A 17,043-nucleotide genomic window follows, 5' to 3' on the forward strand; every position below is an offset into this window, starting at 1 on the left:
CTACACTAAATGCTAGTCTATCATCAAGTCGATGGGGTAGCTTGCGGCAACATCACGAGCGTGGCTAGGACTTTGGCGAAGAAGCTTTCAGGCTGGACTGTCTCCCCCATCGATGTTGAAAACCGGATAATACGCCTTCACCAAGGCACCCTTCTCAAGTTTCCGGCTGCTGGCACTTTTGTATCTGGTCCAGGCTCTCCATCAACCCACAGGATAGCATCTAGAGGCTACTGTTGATCCGCTCATCTGGTCAAAGGCAAGCAAACATTTCCTGCCTCGCCTTCTTGGCGTTCGCCAATGTTTGCGAACTTGGACCAGAAGGCATTGGCAGCCCCTGTCGCCGTCTCCGTGTCACTCAGCTTTTGATAGTGTAGTGCCGCTTTCCTTAAGGCAAGTTCTTTTGGTTACTTTTTTGTGCTTCTAGAATAAGCTAACTCCTACCCAGTTTATTTTAGAAGAACAACCATGATCATGGCTATGCCCAATGGCAGTGTGGCCTTGATCAGTGCATTGATCGGTTTCTGTACAATTAGAGAGCCAATATTTATTTGAACCCAAAAATCCGTTTGGTCAATGGTTATGACCACGAAGTCTCAGAAACCTCCTTATGCCCGCGTTTTGTTACGAGTAGGTTAGGGTCATTTGGATGGGTAGCCGCTGCCTTTATAGACATTAACACGCTTCTTTCCTTAACAGCAATTTGAGGTGGTACTAATCCGATTCTATCTAATCCATGTCTCGAAAAATAAAAATAAAAGGATAGTGACGTCCTCGAAGCGAAGAGCCGCTGGCCGCGTCCCCGTCCCCGTCCCCCGTAGCCGACCTAAACTTTTTAAGGTACCTTTCCTGACTGACCATGGCGAAGATCGCCACCACCGACTACCTGGTCCATGATTTCCACGGCAAATAAATTCTTATAAAGTAAGTGGTACAAGCAATTCCTACCTTTTCCCTGTCATTTTTCAAATTGCCTCGAGGTTTGTGTCAACATATCACATCAATGGTGAGGATGTTTTGGTGGGGGAGTAAAGAAGGAGAAAGGAAAACAGCTTGGGTATCTGGGACACTATGATAATGCCAAAGTACAAAGGGGGGGCTAGGGTTCAGAGCCTTGGAGCTTTTCAGCATGGCCCTTTTGGCTCGAAAGGCACGGCGGCAAGTGCAAGAGCCAAATTCGTTAAGTGCCCGAATTATCAAGGTGGTTTATTTCCCTGACAAGGATGTTCTTACAGATGAGGTGGGTAATCGTCCATCACAAATATGGAGATCGATTTTTGAAGGAAGGGATGTTCTTTTCCCGGGCATGATCAAGCGCATAGGAGATGGAAAGGACACAAACATATGGCACGATAACTGTGTACCAAGGGATCACTGTCTACGCCCTTCGGCCGTGCTTCAGAGCTGATTTTCCCAGTTACAAAATCTTTGAACATGCAAGTTCTGGAGAAGTTTCTGCTGCCTATGGGTATCGAAGTGGTCAGGCAGATTCCCCTAAGTCACATTGACCAGAGGAACTTCTGGGCTTGACGCTATGAGAGGACGGATGTGTTTTTCTATGATCTGCGTACAAGCTCTTAATTGATACAAAAAAAAGAGGCGAGGGAGCTGGTTAAATGGCAACACATGAGCTTCAGATACGGCTGCACAAGAACAAAGCTGGAGGAAACTATGAAGGTCCCAGTGCTGCCAAAATTACGCATCTTTGTGTGGCGCTTCGCACACTATTCACTACCGACAGTTGACGAACGTGTTCGCCGGTGTATGTCGACGTCCGCGGTATGCTTTTGTGTAAAGCAGCATTGGATTCGTGGAGGCATAGTCTACTGGACTGCAATAGGGTGTGGGCGGTGTGGTCTTTGCGTGAGGATGCTATTATTGCCCCGCTCACTTATGATGAAACGAGCGATGCAAAGCTCAGCAACACTCTGAAGGCTGGTCAGTTCATCGAGGTACTAGTCACGTTATGGGCTTTGTGGTGAGCGAGGAGGAAGGCCATCCACGAAAGCGAGTTTTAGAGCCCGCTCTTTACACACCTATTTATACAAGGTACTTGGACGAAATTTGTGGCTGTGATTTTATGCAGAAGAAAGCAGGGGCTGCTTCATCATTTCCTTCCCAATGACCAGCTCCAATTTAGAGATGGGTGCCACCATCAGATGATGCTAGCAAGCTCAATGTGGATGGTGCAGTAGCAAAAACTGTAAACAAGGGAGCAGTTGCAGTTATTTGCAGGGAGGCCCCAGGCAACTATATGGGAGCATCAGCAATGGTGCTCGATGGAGTACTTGACCTGGAGCTCCTTGAAGCACACGCGTGCAGAGAAGCGCTAGCACTGAGTGAGGACTTGATGCTACGCAATATCTGGATCGCGTCTGATTGTCTGAGAGTCGTCAAGGAGATAAATTCGGGACAAGCGTTTTCAGATTACTGCATGATCGTTAAGGAGTTTAATTCTCGAACGCTTAGTTTTAAGGCATGTGAAATATGCCATGAACGGTGTGGGCAAAATGTTGAATCTCATAGATTTGCTAGGATGGCAACAACTTTAGAGGTTGGACGCTGTATTTGGTTGACGGCACCCCCGCCGAACCTGTGTATCCCTCTATCTTTAGCCATCTGAAATAAAAGACGCCATTCTTCTAAAAAGAAAGTTGGTGCCTTGGAAATCTGCACTGAACTGGCTCCTCCCAAGACTCCATCTCACGCACGGGTCCTCCCAGCACAAGTATACAAGTATGAAGGACAAGTCTCTTGGCGGTGGCACACCCTAGGTCCATGAGGTACACCAGCATCGAGGGAGTTCGTCCACCCTGCCTTGGACGACAGCCGTCCGGGGACGCTGGTTGTAGTTGTGCCGCCTTCGGGGAAACTCATTCATCGCGGTGGACACCGGTGCCCGAGGATGTGGCCAGCGGCGGCAGTGGCGGGAGCGATACTGTCGTGGGGATAAGAGTGTTGGCGCCGCCTCCTCGCGGCGCCGCTTCTTCTTCTTCCTCGAGCTGCCTCGCACAACTCTTTCTCTTTCTTTGTCTCTCAACACAACACACACACACACCAAGGAAGAAATCCAACCGGCTTTGCCAAGAGGCCTTTCTCCTTGGTCACACGAGGGGCTACATCTTTTCTCTAGCCCTCACGACCTCCTCCTTTCTCATTAACTCAATGCAACACTTATATACACCAGGGGTTGCCTGACATGCCAAGCCAGCCGCCACACCCGGTCGCACTAACCCACTATACACTCACGCACTAACTTGGCCGGCACACTCGGCCACTAACCAACTCACGCATGCACATAAACAAACTGCTCCACCACTCATGCCACTACATGCATGCTTTCTACTAACTACATCCCTACTCTCGGCTAACAAACTCATGCAGCCTAATCGCTACTACATGCACGCCTATGCCCGGCCCTTGCTCAACCTCTTCTTAACGGCCAAAGGACTAGGCCAACTCAACATGCACGTAGAGCGCCACGCTCCAGCCTTCGTCGCACTTGCCGTGTCACACGGCCACGCTGCCTCGCGCAGCATTGCAGCCTCACGCTGCAATCGGCATCTTGCTATCGTCGCCGTATCGCACGACGTCTTAGCATCTCGCCTTCTCCCCACGCCTCCCCTGAAGCTTCACCGGACTAGCTACTCTCTAACCTATCCAACATGCATAACAAAAGCAAACTTAATATGCAGATACATGAATCAAGATTAAACCTAACAAAGAGGTGCTGGTAGAGATAGCAGCGTGGAGTAATGAAGGAGGAGGACAACGGGTATATGGGTTCATGTGTGTACAATGGCTCAATTAACCCGAGGCCAGCCCAATCAACCAGACGCCTCAGAATATAAGACATCTGACCCAATTCGCGGTTATTGGGCGTGGTCCTACATGGATCCAACGGACAAGTATGATTAGATCACGAGATCAGACGACTCTATATATCCAATACAAGTCTCGAAAAATAAAAATAAAAGTATAGCGTCCACCGTAGCCGCCCTAAACTAAGGTACCTTTCCTGACTCACCACGGCGAAGATCGCAACCACCGACTATATGGTCGATGATTTCCTAGCCAGATCGAGGATTTCCTCCCTCCTTTTGCAGATCCCTGTCCCGGTCTCCCCTGCCTACTCCCTCCAAATTCTGCTCCATGGAGGCGGAGACGGAGAAGGAGAGGAGTCTCGAGAAGAAGACCAAGTCGGGGCTGTACAGGTGCAGCCATCCGGGGGCGACGGCGGAGGCGGCCGCGCTGTTCACCGACGACCTCATCCTCGAGATCCTCTCCCGCCTCCCTGCTAGATCCCTCCACCGCTTCAAGTGTGTCTCCCTGCCCTGGCGCTACCTCATCGCCGACCCAGCCAACCGCAAGAAGATGCCCCAGACCCTTGCCGGCTTCCTCTACACGTCCTTCAACGGCAGCGGGTATCGCCACCACTTCGCCAGCGTCTCCAGCGGCGCAGCTCCGTTCGACCTTTCCCTTCCTTACCTGCAGCTTAACAAGTACAAGGACATGGCCCAGGTGGACACTTGCAATGGTCACGTTCTCTACCGCGGCTGCACCAAGAAGGCGGCCCCTTGGGATTGGGCAGAGGATGATTGCCGTTTTGTGGTGTGCAATCCCGCCACTGGTAAGTGGCTCGAGCTGCCCCCTAAGCCTTCGGCGCCGGCAATCAGATATAGCCATACTGCAGCTCTGGCTTTTGATCCGACAGTCTCGTAGCATTTCCACGTTCTTCATTTTGAGGAGGACTATCTAGCAAATTATATGACAGGAGTGAGCATCTACTCGTCACGGACAGGAGCTTGGAGTCGCAGGGATAGTGGGATGGTTGAGAAAGCGGCGCCGTTCTTCAGGTGTAAATGTGTCTTTGTCGGCTATATGATGTATGTGATTGGCGAGCTGGAGGACATCAACACCGGCAACGAGTTTGTGGTGGTGGGGGTGGACGTGGAGGGGAAAGAGTGAAAAACTGTCCGTGTGCCGTACTGTTCGAGATTTTGTATGATTGGATTGTCGCAGGGATGCTTACACTATGTTGTAGCTACCTATGAAAGCCTAGTTCCTGAGATAACACTTTGGTGCCTCAAGGATTGTAACAGCAAAGAATTCGTCCTGAAGCATACCGCCAGCATGGATATGCTTCTGAGCATGACTAGGATGAAGTACAGGGTTGTTGGGATTCATCCAGATTGCGACACCGTTTTCTTGTTTTCATATGGAGGTGCTACCTTGGCGGTGTGCGATATGCGGCGACAGAAAGTTGGTCGTATCATTAATCTTGAGAACAGCACACAACAATTTCTACCCTATGTTCCTCTCTTCTCAGAGCCATTAGCAGATGCAGATGAGCAGTAGTTTCTTACCTTTGAAGTTCAAACCACCCTTGTGCAAGAATTGACTCCTCTGTCGGCTGAAGTATTTATCTATGTACTTTGGAATCTGCTTGCCACTAATTTAGCTGGTGCTCACACTCCTGTTTGCTTGATTTGCAGTTCAGAGCAAATGCCTGCTAAACCTACAGATTGTTACTCTTGTTCTTGTTTACCTAGCACTGGTTGGCTGTTGTTCTGGACATGTATGAGTTGCACAGGCCTTAATTATACTGTAATCAGCCTTCTTATCCATAACAGTCAGTTATTATGATTATTCTAAATCTTAGTGCAGATTGTCGACCAGGGTAGTTTACTAGAACGTTCAGTCATAACTTATTTTTCGACCCCATTTTGCCCTGATGCTTCTGTTAATGAACAACTTAGTTAATCATGGTTTAGGAGAATAAGGCCTATTAACTTCCTCTGATCAGGGACTCGTGTCCAACACTGATATGGCGGACGGTGAGAAACTTGCTGCCTTGGAGAAGGCGTTGCTCAACGAGAGCGTTGATCCAGTCGATCTACCCTTCTCTCTTCTCATGTCCATCACAGAGAATTTCTCCGACGCTCGACAGATCGGCAGGGGTGGGTTTGGAGCGGTCTACAAGGTAAACACAGGCAGACCCTCCGCTCTGAATTAACGAGATAGTACAGTCAAAATCAAAAGATTTTTTAGAGTTGACATGATTCATGTGAGCTATAGGGAGTGCTTCCAAGTGGTGGCACCCTTGCCGTGAAGCAGCTCTTCGAGAGGTACGAGATCCTGGACAAGAATTTCGAGAGCGAGGTCACCTGTGCGATTTCTGGGGTACTGCTCTGAGACGCAGCAAGTACTGATGCCATACGATGGGAAGCGTGTCTTGGCAGATGTGCGGCATAGGCTGCTCTGCTTCGAGTACATGCCCAGAGGGTGCCTTGCTGACTATCTCTCCGGTAAAATCAGACTAGCCTTGTAGCTTTCCTTGCATTTCTACTATATAGTAGTCGTAAATATCTACCAACTACAGTCCAAAGTATTTATTGGTTGCCACTCTTCTGAGCTTTGTTAATTCTTTTTGCACATTAAATGATACTACCTCCATCCCATAATATAAGAGCGTTTTGGTCACTACACTATAGTGTCAAAAACGCTCTTATATCATAGGAAGGAGGGAGTAGTTTTGAGCTCCGTTCTTATACCACTGCGAAACATGCACTCTTCGGTTTGGGCATATGTTGATTTCTCATCCTGTTTGCCTCAGAGAGAAGAGAGCACTAACAAATATCTTTTTCTGTTGTGGATAGAGCTTTAATCGAGTGTCAAAAAGAAAATTCAGAGCATCTCAATTTTCCAAGACGAATATTTTGTCAAGCCCACATCTTTGCACCTGAATTTTGAAATGAAGTGGTAGTTTTTTTTTTCAATTGTCACGCCCACGTTTGGGCAATGAGATATGTGTTTCAAGAACTTCCTTCGAACTTGTTACCATATTGGCTTTGAAAACCGGGCAATCATTCACGAAGGCCCTTTTTCGATTGAACTGGTTATCCCATCGCATATAGTACTAACTATTGTTGTATTGTATACTCTTCGTAGATGCATCTTGTCAACTTCAATGGACCACACGTTATCAAATAATCAAGGGGATCTGTGAGGGCGTACATTATCTTCACCAACAGCGTATTATTCACATGGACCTCAAACCTCAGAATGTACTATTGGATGATAACATGGTGCCCAGAATTGCGGATTCTGGTCTATCACGACGCTTAAGTGGAAGCCAGAGTCGGGCTATTACTGACCACAAGCTTGGGACAATGTAGGCTAGCAAGTCTCTTTGCGAACCTAATATTTTTATCAGTCATCTACCAATTTTTTTCATACACTTTATTCACTAATCGAACAAACTACACCAAAATTTTGTGCAGGGGATATATGGCACCAGAATTCTTAACTAGCGGAGAAATCACGTTCAAGACAGACATATATAGTTTGGGTGTTATTATCATGGAGATCCTTATGGGACGTAAAGAGTGTTCCACTGTTAAGGAGGTAATTATATTATTTTTGAGGTTTCAAGTTTCAACTCGAAAAATTGTAGACAACATGTTTAGAACAAACCACAATCTTGTTGGAAAAAAAAATGTAAACTATATTCAATCAGTGTATCTAATTAATATAAGAATTTGCATATGACAAGATTTGAATGTTGTCCTTGTAGCGATTTTCCAAAGAAAAATAGTCGACTAGTCAACACGTTGTTGAGTCGACTTTTTTTTACGACTCATTGACACTAGTCAATGAGTCGTAAAAAAAAGTCGATGACTGGTCGTTCGACTGAAAAAACAGGGGTCTCTAGTCCTAAATCAATACTGCTACGTGTTTATTCTATTCTAAATGCATGTCATCCTTTATAACTGACCATGGTTGTCAAATTGCAGGTAGTTGAAAACTGGACGGACATGTTTGAGACATCAAATAGTCACACATCACTGGAACAAGTAAAGGCATGTGCCGAGATAGGGATAGAATGCACAAACTGTTACCCAGGGAACAGGCCGTCTACATGGTTTATCATCCGTGGAATACTGGGTGACGCGGAAATTTCGAATTGGCCTGGTACAAGTGATGTAGGTACCTCAACAGAAGGGCAGGTACAATCACTCAATAGTAAATGTATATGATCCACCAGTAATTATTTAGTGATGTGTCATGGCCATTTTTTCATTTTTGTTGCAGACAAGCATCTGCTCCAAGCTGGCGGATGAGTTGAAATTAATGGATGATTTTGTTGTTGCACCATCCAAACTGCCACCATCAACGTTGGAGATGAAGCAGGACGATGGCAAATTGAGCCAGGAGAGGAAGAGGAAGGCATCAAACGTGAGTGTGGCAACTAGGGTGATGAGCATCCTCCATAGCAAGCTTACCATGTTCATGGGCAACAAGTACAATACGCGTTATTTAGTGATTTCTCCTAAACATGTTTTCATGTTTATTGCAGATAAGCTTCTCGAAGCTAGCGGATGAGCTCAAGTTGATGGGTAATTCTGTCGTTAGTGGCAAGCTGATGGATAATTCTATCACACCATCCCAACTGCAACCATCGGCACTGGAGGTGGAGAAGGAGGATGGCAAGGTGAGACAAGAGAACAGGAGAAAGGCATCAACCATGAGTTTGCCTACTGTGGTGATGAGCACCCTCGGTGGCATGCTTACCACATTCACGGGCGGCTAGTACAATATGTGCTATTTAGTGATTTCTCCTAATCTGGTTTTAATTATTATTATTTTGCAGATAAGCTTCTCCAAGATGGAGGATGAACTAAAGTTGATGGATGATTATGTTGCACCACTCCAACTGCAGCCATCATCGCTGGAGGTGGAGCAGGAGGATGGCAAAGTGAGCCAACAAACGAAGAGGAGGACATCAACCGCGTGTGTGGCGACCGGGGTGATGAGCACCCTTAGTGGCAAGTTTACTACTTTCATCAACGATGAGTACAATAAGCATAAAGAGGTAAGGAAGCAGGCGTCTTTCCTTGAGAAGGAGTTGAGAGCCATACACGCTGCTCTTGAGCTGCCGGAGCTCATGAATGAGCTTGCTCCAGGGGTAAAAAATTGGAGGGATGATCTCAGGGAGATTCCTACGACATGGAAAATTGCATTGATGACTTCATCCGCCAATTTGGTGGTGAGGATGTTGAGGTAGGCTTTTTCTGGGAGGCTGCTGAACTTCACAAGAGGTTGTGCGAGCTTCATCGAATTTCCAACCAGATGGAAGAGCTTAGGACTCTTGCGGTAGAAGCAAATGCTCGTCGTGTGAATTACAAGATTGATGATTGTAAGCCTAGCTTTGGCCCTGTGGTTGTCGACGCTCGCCTGCGAGCGGTCTACCAGGAGGCGGCCAACCTTGTGGGCATTGAAGGCCCTAGAGAAGAGGTTATTAGTTGGTTGATGAATACTCAGAAAAAACTAAAGGTTGTGTCCGTTGTTGGTTTTGGAGGCCTGGGTAAAACTACACTTGCCAAACAGGTGTTTGACAAGATCAAAGAGCATTTTGTTTGTGTGGCATTCTTTTCAGTTTCACAGAGGCCTGATTTGAGAGTGCTTCTCAATCGCCTACAACTGAAACTTGGGATAAATGTCTCTTCTCACGATTGCGGGTTTGACGACATCATTGAAGAGCTAAGGAAGGATCTCACATATAAAAGGTAATTACTTACGTTTTATAGTCATTTGCAATGGCTACTATCTTAAATTTGAAGTAGCAAGTAATTGGTTAGTGCATGTTCTGGTTATGCTTGTTTGTCCATGCACATGTGGGAAGTTTGACTTTTTCTTATTTTTAAGTTTGTGATATAGATTCAAAATTACAAGAACATGTTGGAGCAGAAACGCTATCTTTTTCCTAGGTACTCGGATTCAAATACTAATGGATTTTTTGTTTCTTTACTGGCTTGATATAATTCTGAAAACACAAGTTTTCTTGAAGCCTCTTGCTCATATCTCTCATCAATTTCTATAGCAGATCCCACACTATACATCTTTGGAAAAAATTGATTGAAGTATACTTTTTTCACTCGTTGTAAAAAAAAATTGCTAAGATGTTTATTGGAAGAGTCTTGTGAGGGAGGGCGGGAGGAGGAAGAGGGAGAGAGAGGGAGGGACCAACCATCCGAGCAATAGATTTGCTTACATCAATTTTGTTTTTATTTTGTATGCTTCTTTCCTCAACGTAGTCATATCCTGCTACAATATAACCATGTGCAAACATTTCAACAGGTACCTTATTGTAGTTAATGACTTGTGGGATCAATCAGCATGGAATACTATTAGTTGTGCTTTTCCAGAAAATGAAAATGAGAGTAGAATAATTGTAACCACACGAGTGGAAGATGTGGCTGGCATGGCCTGTCACAATAACCGTGAGTGCATTTACACAATGAAGCCCCTCAATGATCAGAACTCAAGAATGTTATTCTCAAATAGAGTATTTGGGTCTGAAGTTGTTTGTCCACCCCATCTTAAAGATGTTGCGGCTGAAATTCTGAAGAAGTGTGGTGGTATGCCGCTCGCAATTTTCACTACAGCTAGCCTATTAGCTACTCAAGTGAAATCAAGGAAACACTGGGAGAGCATAAGGAAATCTTTTACAGAATTTCCCAACTGGCTTTGAAAGATCCCAACTGGCACCGTGCTATGCTAGAGGAGTTTAACGCGCTTTTGCAGAATAACACTTGGGATTTGGTTGCTCGTCCTGCAGGTTCTAACGTGGTTACAGGGAAGTGGATATACTGGCATAAATTTCATCCAGACGGCTCCCTGGCTCGCTATAAAGCTCGTTGGGTGCTGTGAGGGTTCACACAGCAAGCCGGCATCGACTACGGCGAGACTTTCAGTCCCGTGGTCAAACCGGCGACGATCCGCACCGTGCTCAGCATCGCCGCCGGGCGTTCTTGGGCCATCCACCAACTCGACGTCAAGAACGCCTTCTTGCACGGGCACCTCGCCGACGCGCAGCAACCCTTCGGCTTCGTCGACACCGCCAACCCCGCCTGTGTGTGCCGCTTGAACCGCTCGTTGTACGGGCTGAAACAAGCGCCGCGGGCATGGTTCTCCCGGTTCACCACGTACCTGCTCCAGCTCGGGTTTGTGGCACCTCGGTCCGACTCTTCTCTGTTTATCCTCCGTCGTGGCACACAGCTAGCTTACCTGCTGTTGTATGTCGATGACATTATCCTCACCGTGAGCGCCACTTCTCTACTACAGTCCATCATCTCCTCGCTCCACCAGGAGTTCGCCATTGTCCAACCTCGGGCCACTGCATCATTTTCTTGGCATTAATGTCACCTCCACCACCACTGGCCTCTTTTTGTCACAGGAACAGTATGCCTTGGAGATACTTGATAGAGCAGGGATGCTAAACTGCAAACCCATATCCACTCGAGTGGACACGCATGCAAAACTTCCAGCAGATGCCGGCCCACTATTCCATGATCCTTCGCTCTATAGAAGTCTCGCCGGTGCACTATAGTACATCACTCTCGCACGCCCTGACCTCTCCTACGGAGTTCAGCAGTGTTGTCTCTTCATGCACGCTCCACGCGACTCGCACTTTCAGCTACTCAAACGCATCCTGCGCTACCTCCGTGGCACCACACATCTCGGTCTACAGTTCCACCGGTCTGCCTCCACCGAGCTCGTCGCATACTCCGACGCCGACTGGGCAGGGTGCCCTGACACACGCCGCTCCACTTCGGGGTATTGCGTGTTCCTCGGCGGCAACCTTGTGTCGTGGTGATCGAAGTGGCAACACACCATCTCACGTTCTAGCGCGGAGGCCGAGTACCACGCCGTCGCACATGCCGTCGCCGAAGCCGTCTGGTTGCGACAACTCCTTGGTGAGCTTCATCAACCACCGGCGCGTGCCACTGTTGTCTATTGCGACAACGTGAGTGCAATGTACATGTCCACTAACCCTGTCCAGCACCAGCGTACAAAACACGTGGAGATCGACTTGCACTTTGTCCGGGAGCGTGTGTCGCTCGGCGAGGTGCGCGTCCTACGAGCATGTGTCATGTTCTGGTTATGCTTGTTTGTCCATGCATGTGGGAAGTTAGACTATGTGAGGCCAAACCAGCACACGTGCGGCTAACCCTAGCCGCCGCCCCCGTGTCGCTCCAACAGGGGCGACACGGGCGGCTAACCCTAGCCGCCGCCGGCGGTCCCCCTCCCCCTTCTTCTCCTCCTCGTCGCCACTAGAGGAGCCGCCGATGCGTCGCACGGCTGCCGAGGAAGGTAGCGGCGAGGCCTTCATCGTCCCTTCGAGGAGATCTGGATCCACGGGGCGGCGACCCGTGCTGGTTCGGCGCCGCCGTTCGCGCTCTGGACGGTGTGCGCAGGGACTCTGCCCGGCGTCCTCGACCGCTCGGTTGGTGGGGAGTCGGCGCTTGGCGGCGGCAGTTCGGGGGCCTATTCGTCCTCGCCGGATCTGGAGGCCTGCTACTCCCTCCTTCCCGCTCCTTCCCCTTTGCGCCTGTGGCCGGTGGATGCTGCTGGTTCCGGTGCTTCTGGGGATGGTGGTGCAGATTGGGACCGGGGGAAACCCTAGGCCGGCTGGTTCGGCTCGACAGCGGCGTCGGCTTCGGGCGACGCATCCTTCCTGAAGGCGGTGTCGTGGTCCTTATTCTTGTCACCTCCGGTCCTCTCCCGGGTGAAAACCCAAAATCCGGTCTGGATTGGGCAGCGGTGGTGCCATGGGCGTCATCCCCTCCTTGGAGGCGTTGCCTGGGGAGCTAGGATTCGGGTGTGGGCTCATGAAGGTGGGGTCTTTGGCTGCCGGCTGGATTTCTGCAGCTGCTCGCGGCGGCTTTCATGTTGTGCAGAGTGCCCCTTGTATCTTTAGGGCGTTTCCTATTTTTCGTGTTCGCGTCGGAGGAGCGGCGTGGCATCTGGTACGTCGACAACGACGAGTCTCGGCGGCATGGAGCAGTAGGGGTATCGCCGGTGGGCGTGGGATGATGGACGAGCGCAGGATGGTGGCGCTGTCTGGCGTCGTGGTGGCGTCGATGGCAGAGAGGCCTGAAACGGTTCATGCAACAGTACAACTCTGAAGATGGATTGATTGTACGTGGCTGCGGCGGCCTCATACCCGGCAGGGGGCCTGGTTGAAGAGCACGCCGGATTGGTGGGTGCCCATACCCGGAAGGAGTCCTGGTTGGGACCTCAGGCCTCAGATGTTAGGTTTGGCTGCGAGGTCTGTTTGGTATTAGGCCCAGACCATTAGCGCCCCTTCATCAGGTAGATAGGAGTAGCGACAGAGGTTGCGAAGATGGTGGCTTTGGTCTTACTGTTGTACGACTTTGTAAGGTCTTGTGTTATAATCAATAAAGTGGCCGTATGCATCGTCCAGATGCAGAGGCCGGGGGTATTCCTCCTTTTTGAAAAAAAATGTGGGAAGTTTGACTTTTTTCTTGTTTTTACGTTTGTGATATAGATTCAAAATTACAAAAACATGTTGGAGCAGAAACACATCTTTGGAAAAAAATTGATTGAAGTATTGTACTTTTTTCACTCAGTGTAAAAAATTGCTAAGATGTCTATTGGAAGAGTCTTGTGAGTGAGTGAGGTAGGGGGGAGGGAGAGGGAGAGAGAGGGAGGGACCAACCATCCGAGCAATAGATTTGCTTACATCAAGTTCGTTTTTATTTTGTATGCTTCTGTCTTCAACGTAGTCATATCCTGCTACAATATAACCATGTGCAAACATTTCAACAGGTACCTTATTGTGGGATCTATCAGCATGGAATACTATTAGTTGTGCTTTTCCAGAAAATGGAAATGGGAGTAGAATAATTGTAACCACACGAGTGGAAGATGTGGCTGGCATGGCCTGTCACAATGACCGTGAGTGCATTTACACAATGAAGCCCCTCGGTGATCAGAACTCATGAATGTTATTCTGCAATAGAGTATTTGGGTCTGAAGTTGTTTGTCCACCCCATCTTAAAGATGTTGCGGCTGCAATTCTGAAGAAGTGCGGTGGTATGTCGCTCGCAATTATCACTATAGCTAGCCTATTAGCTACTCAGGTGAAATCAAGGAAACACTGGGAGAGCATAAGGAAATCTTTGCGTGCCCAACCTGCCACAAATGCTTCATTGAAAGAAATGAATAGTATATTAAACCTTAGCTACACCCATCTTCCTCCACATCTTCGGCCATGTTTTCTGTATCTTGGTATGTATTCTGAGGACCATATCATACAACGGGATGATTTGGTTAAACAATGGATAGGTGAAGGCTTTGTGAGCAGTTCGCATTGGCCGGATTTGGAGGCTATTGGCAGGAGTTACTTCAATGAGCTCCTCAATAGAAGCATGATTCAGCCAAGCAAAATTAGCTATGGAGAGGTGTTGTCTTGCACAGTACATGACATGATGCTTGATTTGATCCTAAGAAAGTGTGTTGAACATAATTTTATAAGTGTGCCATACAATTCTGAGGACATGGCAAGACTACTGAATCGCTGCAAAAACAAGGTTCGCCGATTATCCCTAAGCTCCATGGCTATTGGTGGAGCAACATATGACACGACTATTGCTGCTAGGTTGTCACAAGTTCGATCATTACTGTTCAATAAGTCTATACTCCCTCTTTTGTGGTTCAAGTACCTCAGGGTGCTAATCATTTTTAATGAGTGGGAGATAATTGACCTCACTGCTGCTAGCCAATTGTTTCTGCTGAGGTATCTGATGGTTAGAGCTTGGAAGATAGAGCTCCCTACTGAACTTGGTGGGCTTGTTTACTTGGAGACACTCGACATAGAAAAATGCAAACAGATGGAGAGCATCCCCTCAGATATAGTTCATTTGCCTCGCCTGTCCTATCTGCTTCTTCCAACTTCTATAGACCTGCCTAAAGGTATCAGAAATATGAAATCACTGTGCACTCTGCGAGGGCTTGACATGGAAAAGAGCTCGCTGGAGTGTTTTATGGGTCTCAGCAAGCTGACCAATCTGAGGGAACTGCATATGTCACTAGGTTTTATTAGTTTGGGTTTGCCAAAAGTTGATGCTTTGGCTTGCTCCATTGGAAAGCTCTGTAACCTTGAATCTCTGGTCATCTCTGGCGGCGATCATGTTGAGCGTGAGGATAGCCAGCAGCTGGGCTCATTTTCCAATCCTTTTCAACATATCGAGCGCCTTGAGTTGCAGTACTAGCGGTTATGGAGAGTTCCAAAATGGTTGTTTGGTCTCCATTGCCTGCGCTTCCTTAAGCTGTCTGTTGAAGGGACATCAACCCAGGATGTTCATCTGCTTGGAGAGCTTCCCTCCCTCGCCCACCTCGAATTTGGAGCATATGAAATCCCTGGTTACAGAGCTATGTTAGGGACGGGGCTATTCCCAGTTCTGGAGTTCCTATATTTCTGGTCTAAGAAAGACACTACGCCGTACCTGGGCTTCGAGGCACATGATATGCCCTGTTTACAAACACTCTGGTTCAGTGCATTCGATTGGGGCGGCACTATACCAGTCGGCATGGAGCACTTGTTACACCTACAGGAGATCAAAGTGTATGGGTTCCGCAATGATAAGGATGCCGTGGACACGCTCAAAGAGGCCTTGCTGATGCACCCGAACCGCCCTTCCGTCATGGTTTCTATCAGAGCATAATACCTGCATGCATTGTACGTACTAGGTCTATCTAGTGAAAATGCGCTCCTGATCTTTGTTTGTACTGCCAATGTGTCCTCTGAATCTTTGTTTATGACAACTAATGGTGGTTATGGATCAAGATCTCTATTTTTCTTGTAAAATCTTCCTCTCTGTGATGGCTGCAATCCTGATGATTGATGAATCAATCAATGCTACACATTGTTTAGAATTTTGACGAAATTTCGATCATTTTGAGAGTGGCCGAAATATTTGTATTTCGTTTGAAATATTTCGTTACTTTTAATTTTTTTTGTATATATAGTGTTGGAATCCTGTTGAAAACATAATAACATCCGTAGCACAATGGTTGGATGTCCTCTTCGCGTCCCACAAGTCTTGAGTTCAAGTGGTAGGACCGCTTTTTCTTAGTTTTTCATTTAAATTTATACAAGTTTTAGAGTGGTTGGGCTTTTTTAGAACCGTTCATTGATGTCGATCTAACGGCAGACAAATACGAAGTACTGGGTAGTACTCCGATGAAAGTACCCGAAAGTACTAAAACGAGTGGGGCCGGTACTTGTGACAAGGTGGGGACGCGTTTTAATCTAGGGGCAGTTTAGTCCTAGGAAAATTTGCACGCGCCGCCCCTCTCGTCGAATGCATAACCGCCACCATGGTGCTACACATTCCACAATTACTCATCGGCAGCCATCTCCTCCCTCTCCTCCAAGTCCACCGCAGTCATCTCCTCCTTGCCGCTGCAACTTCGCTCCACTCAGGCAACCCCCCCACCCACCCCCACCCCCTCTTCCACGGCATATCGATCTGATGGCCGGCGGCGAGAACACTGACTTCATGCAGATCGCCGGCAGCGACCAGGTCAAGTTGGCCAGGTTGAGGGAGATCTGTTCTTTGTTTGACAACACAAGGCAGATGAGCTGGACAGCAATGGCCACTCTCAAGAATTTGACGAAGAAGGAGAGGGCAAAGCTTTGGCCCCCGCCCGCTCAACCGATTCACAAGATCGAGATCCTCCTCTGGGCGATGGAGCAGGCCAATTCGTCTAGCGAGTGGACCAGGCGGAGGTGGTGGGCGTTCAGATCCAGGGTAGAGCATCCACTGGATCAGGAACCCACCGTGCACGAGGTGCCGTTGTAGATTGTGCAGCCTCCAATCGAGTCACCGGAGACTCCGAAGCGCAAGATGAGGAGGACAGTGGTCGCGACCTCGCTTCCCCGCCGTTCTCCACGCTTCCCTCGCCGCTCTCCTCGTCTGAACGGCGGCGGTAGCTATGTTTAGAGTAAGCTTCCCCACTCCTCATCTTCCTACTGCTCGTGCTTACATCATGGTGATACTGATCGTAATAGCTCAGAGAGGGAATGCTAGATGGCATTTTAATCTCAATGAATTGCATGAACATTTGAGTACATGGATTTGGAGGATGGATTATGATGTATGTGAACCCTAGGCATCATATGAACCCTAGGAAAAATTAGTAATGTTCTAGTGGTAGACACTGAAATATTTCGGT

General features: G+C 48.1%; 2 pseudogenes; both read left to right on the forward strand.

Annotated features, from left to right (window-relative positions):
- The first annotated feature begins 4,149 nt into the window (after positions 1 to 4,149).
- Positions 4,150 to 5,355, forward strand: LOC147956950 (putative F-box protein At1g50870; annotated as a pseudogene).
- Positions 5,356 to 5,824: 469 nt separating this feature from the next.
- On the forward strand, positions 5,825 to 15,530 carry LOC125518125 (disease resistance protein RGA5-like; annotated as a pseudogene).
- Positions 15,531 to 17,043: the final 1,513 nt, after the last annotated feature.

This window comes from Triticum urartu, chromosome 7A, assembly GCF_056163025.1.
Source record: "Triticum urartu cultivar PI428250 chromosome 7A, HENAU_Tu73, whole genome shotgun sequence".
NCBI lineage: Eukaryota > Viridiplantae > Streptophyta > Magnoliopsida > Poales > Poaceae > Triticum > Triticum urartu.